Raw genomic sequence first — 5,811 nt, 5'->3', positions numbered from 1 at the left:
AAAGGTGTTGATCCATTTACCAATGAAGTATAAAAGAGATCATGTTCCAATTATTCAATGATCACTTATCAATCATCATTAAAATCATTCAAATAAAACAATGATCGATCAAGAAATCATTATGCATTGAATCATCATTCACTAATATATTAAACCAACCTTTGAATACATTATCAATCACCAATAGCACAAATCATGCAATCAAAGGAATTCAATCAATCAATCAATTATTCATAAATCATTCAATAATTGAAGAATTTTGGTTTTACAAAGATATTGGATATTTTCTCTCAATAATTGGACATTACACTCTAGTTGGTATGCGTTTCATAAATATAATACAATTAGTAATGAATCAATATGCGTTGGACCTTTGCATGCTAATCATTACAATATATTGTTGTTATGATTGTATAGATTTCTATTTAAACATCATATTGTTACAAGTTGGGGTTGTCGTTGCACAAAAAGATCGACCTATCAATGCCCGATACAACTACTAGACTTATAGAATCCATAGGAGGTTGTTAAACCATGTCATGAATCCCCATGAGGGATGCTGGCCCACTACCAAAAAACCCCCTCCCAGCGTCACTTGTCGTGGCCTGCGTGATTCGAACCTCTTACCAAGCTCTGATACCACTTGTTACAAGCTAGGGTTGTTGTTGCACCAAAAGATCGACTTGTCAATGCCTGATACAACCACTAGACTTATAGAATCCAGAGGAGGTTGTTAAACATTGTTGTGAATCCCCACGAGGGACGTTGGCCCACTGCCAACACATATTACTATGACAACATATAGTTGTATATATATTTTTACCTTTATATATTCAAGATTAATATAATAGTGATTATATCCTTATTTATGACTCATATTGATAATACTTTGCATGTCCATGATTAACAAGATATTGTTATTATGATTTCTTATTTATACTATAGTGAATATAAAATTGAATACTACTTTTTTGCAGTTCATTTGTAGCATATACTCTGATGGGTTTTCAGCCATGATGGAGGGAGAGGGAATTTAAAGTAGAGGAAAATGGTGTTGGGGTCACCCTCCAGGTATGCCACCTTATGGTATATGACTAGGGATTCCCATGGGGCCAAAGAGGTACAAGGGTAATGCCTTTGGGCTTGGCGAAGTTGAGCTTCTAGGGCACCCTATTTCAAACACCTCCATACTCTTTATCATGGTCCATGAATGCATTAGGAATGTTCAATCATGGAACTAGGATAGAAGTGGAAAGGTTGAGGAAAATGGTGATAGGATACCTCACTAGGAATTAAACCTCATATAGATGATAGAGGCCTCATGTGGCCAAGGTAGATAAGTTTCACCCTTAGGCCTAGGCTAGAGTGTAGTACCCCTCCCTGATTCATCTTGTCTTTTGTGCATTAATAGATCATATTGATATAGCTTAGTTTACTTTATGATGATTTGATGGTATCTAACCATGTACTAACCCTAATTCATGATTATATTGGATACGATGATGTTTATGATAGTGTTTGATTTTCATGGCTGTCTTCTAAGTGTACTCATGATAGAGACAATGTCATATCACTCATTGCAAGCATGATATGATGTTGCGGTTCTCTTCACTTTCCTGTGTATTTACATTACATATATTGCATATGTTGATGTATATGTATTGGTGGTGAAAGGTTTGCAAGTACCAAACATCGACTCCACTCGACTTCACAAGTCTGAGCGTGTCTTTATCCCAATGGCAAGTTGATCGGAGATGACATGAAAACCCATTCTACACTCTAGGTTTAAGTTGATTACCCTTATCAGTTTAGAGTCTTGGTGTGAGTTGTCATTTAGCATCAAGTGGTTTCTTGAGTTATTCTGTGTTGGATTGCTTTGTAGTGTTATGATTATTTATTAATTAAATTATTAATTAACTAATTGATTTATATAGTTTAATAATGTTAAATTAAATTAATGGATTTAGGTAGCTTATAATAAAAAAATTAAATAAATAGTTGATATAAATATTTAATTTTAATGTGTGATTATTAATTAAATTCTAAATTAGTTAATTGGTTTATATAATTTATTAATATTAAATTAAATTAGTTGATTGCATTAATATTTAAATATAACCATCGGTTTAATTATTGAAGGTTATTATTTATTAATGTTATTTTGTGGATCATAATATTTGGCATTTATAATTATGCATGAAATATTATTTATTTACTATTATATTTTATACGTATGTGGGAGATATTAATTGCATTGAGTTTAAATTATTATTCGCTGGAGCATTTATATGTATCAATACATTTAATTATTTGTTTATTATTTTATTTATCGTTGGGTTATTTATTATTTATTTAATTATTTATTTATTTATTTTCTTTATTGTTTATCTATCTATCTATTTATTTATTGGTTATTTATTTGTTATTATTTCTTTACTTACCCCTTGTTATCATTGGCCCTCTTGGGAGTTGTGGTTGTGGAGATATTATTATTTAATTGATTGTTTATTTATTTATTTATATTATTTTGTGGTTTAACATTTATTGGGCATTTGATTTATTTATTTTATATTATCCCTTTCTATTTTATTTATTGGTTAATGGGATTATTTATTATTTATTATAGTTTATTTTTCTACCCATTTATTTATTTATTATTTATCTCACCTACCCTCTCCCATTGTTGGTTGTGAGTTTGGAGATTGTAATAATATTATTTTATATTATTGTTGTTCTAATTTTTGAGATGGTTGATAAGAAATATATTATTTTGGTTTAATTATTTATCTATTATTTAAAAATTTACCCTACCTACCCTATTGTATTATTGGTTGAGATATTTGGGTAAGTTAAATAATATTATTTTATATTGTTCTACCTCAATATTTGGCATGGTTGGTATGAGATATTATAGTTTAGATTACTTTGATTGGTTGGAGAAGTTGTATAATTTTTGGATCAATTTCTATTTATTGGGAGATTTGAGTTTATTGTGTGTGTGGCTTGGTTAGAGAATTTTCTGAGAATTATTCATTTGGTTTTTGGAGCTTGGGTTGGATTTGTTTGAGGTTGTGATTTTTGTTGGTGGATTGAAGATTTCACTAGTCGCTTCTTCAACAATTTTGCATTCCCTAACTTCTATTTTCCAGGTTGGGGATTTTAAATCCTTCTTATGCAATTTGATTTGAAAAGATTGTATTCTTCATGTCTATGAAAAAATATATGTTTAATGTATTCTCTGAGATTTTATTCTTGATTTTGGTTATTGGAAATTTTGGTATTTAGAATCTCGTCCTTGTGCATTGTCATGAATGAGTCTATCCCTATGGTATTGTATGCTTGATTTATTGATTTGAGATTATTGATTTCACTATTGGACTAAGAAAGATGAGAAATGCCTTACTGATATTCTTTGGGCTCATGTTGAAAATTTTTTATACTGAGAATCTTGATGTTTAAGGATTATCGAGTGCCTTTGTAAGGCTATGATATTGGCATATGTTGTTCATGTTCTTGGAGATTATTATTTGATGTATAACCTTAGTTATCCGAGTTATGATGCATCTGAGAGCCATTTGAGTATGTTGTTACCCTAAGGTCTAGGTGCATGATTAGGGAGAGTGGGCTTCCATGAGTCTATTGAGGTCACGAGGAATAGACTGCTAGGATTCCTTATTAGTTGGAGCCGGGGTCTAGACCGTTTTGATATCTCATTAGAGGTTTATTGTATTAATCAAGTGATAATATAATAACTAATCTTAGGTGGGTTGGGTAGTAGTAACTCATCTAAGTAAGGTAAGAAATGTGTTGCGGTGATGCCCCATCTCATGGTTTGGAGTAAACCAAAGTGAGATATGGGAAGATATGGTAACTAGATAAACTGAACTCCCTTGATTCCTCAAAATTTGACATGGTTCCGCATGTGTATCACAAATGTCAGGACAGAGTTATAGGATATCCTCTGATAACATGTTATGACACTCAACCCTACATGTTGATCCTAGTTCCCTATGCTTGTATTGTGGTGCCTCAGGATGTCCTGTATGGTTGATTATGTCATGATTGTGGTCTTGGAGTTATGTCATCTCTTTGGTAGCTAGGTGTCAACCTAGATCTAGAATGTGAGTGGAATCTTGTGTCATCTCCTAGCATGGGGGGTGGTTCCCTATGGTTCCAAATGGTCGTGTGGTTTGATGCCTTCTTCCATTGGGATGTTCTTCATTGGATTCTCTTTTCCAAGGATTTGGATTCATATCTTCTCTTCATGTAGATGGATTTGTAGATTATATTTTATGTAGTGGAATTGAGATTATGTATCTTGTATCATGAGGAAGGCATAATTATAAATGAAGAATATGTAACAAAATCTTAAAACCATATCTAATAGGAATTAGAGTGGATTGAGATCTTGATGTATTGTAACATAGCATGATTTTTGAATTCATTGTAAATGACTATATTGTAAAAGGATATTCATTGTGGATGCAATTCTAGATAGGAAGAAACTATATGAATGTTTCAATGGAAATGATGTTATTTGTGGTTCATGGATATCTCTTGAATATGAATAAGAATGAGTAGCTTGTAGGATGTATGGTTATACTTAAGGAAATGAACTAGATTGTGTTAGTTGATGCTTAATTGATAATTCATTATAACATGACATGTTACAAGGTTTTGAAGAGATTAGGAACATTTGGTTTGGTGTTTTAAAATGAATCAATTGGATAATGGGATATGATAGGATATGCATTTGTTGAATAATGATTCTCATGCTAAGAAGGAAAGTTAGATTAGGAAATGAATGTAATGAATATTGAATGGTATCATAGATGGAGATGTGTTTATGTGTTAGAGTTATTTACATGATGGCATTGAAGTACCCTAGGGAATGGTAAATGTTGTGATGTATTCCGCTTGCGTAATTATAATGTTAAAGATATTTTATATAATGTTGTAGATGTTAATTAATGCTTTTGATGTAATGATAGTTTACTATGTTGTGTTAGTAAATTTTTTTTTAAAATAAATATTATCTCTAGTTATATGTTGGTTGTATTTCTCTAGGGTATTTTGGTGGGCATTATATAGAGGGTCTCTAGGGAAGCCCACTTAAGCCATCCTATCTTAGGTTCTCTATTATTTGAACCCTCTCAAAATGTTTAAGCATTTTAGTGACTATATATATACTTTAATGTTATACTTATTACTGTCTGATTAAGGAAATCTCTTTTTTTATAACTATGGTTATGAAATGATCCCTAGGAATCAATTAGAGAAAATGGCACCTCTAAACCCTGCCTTGTTTGAATTAATAAATTGTTATCAAGGGAGAAATTTGGGCATTTACAATTTGAGTATAATTTGGGGACATTACAATTGGTATCAAAGCATGATCCTGCCAACCTACAAGGTAAAGATAAATCAATGGATGCATTTTAGTTAATGAGAAGGAATCTAACAATAAGTGTATTTTTGTGTATGCTCCATGTTTGCATATATCCATGTGTATGCTCCAGGTTTGTTTCATACCTAATATGAATCTAGCATGTCTAATTCATGCATATCTATGATTATTGTACACATATTCATATCATGATGATATTTCTATTAATGTCTGATCTAGAATATTAAAATAGCTAGAGTGGACCAAACAAGATATGATATTTCTAGAGGATGAGCAATTTAGGAAGGGTGAATTGTAATGTTCCTACTCTGAAATAGGATTTAATTATGATAATAAAATTAAAATGCAAAAGATTAAAAATAACACTTGAATTAAAATATTATATTCAATATAATTAAAATTTA

The sequence above is a fragment of the Cryptomeria japonica genome, chromosome 4 (genome assembly GCF_030272615.1).
Source record: "Cryptomeria japonica chromosome 4, Sugi_1.0, whole genome shotgun sequence".
NCBI classification, from domain to species: Eukaryota; Viridiplantae; Streptophyta; class Pinopsida; order Cupressales; family Cupressaceae; genus Cryptomeria; species Cryptomeria japonica.
The sequence above is the reverse complement of the archived record's forward strand: the minus strand, read 5'-3'. Positions refer to the sequence as shown.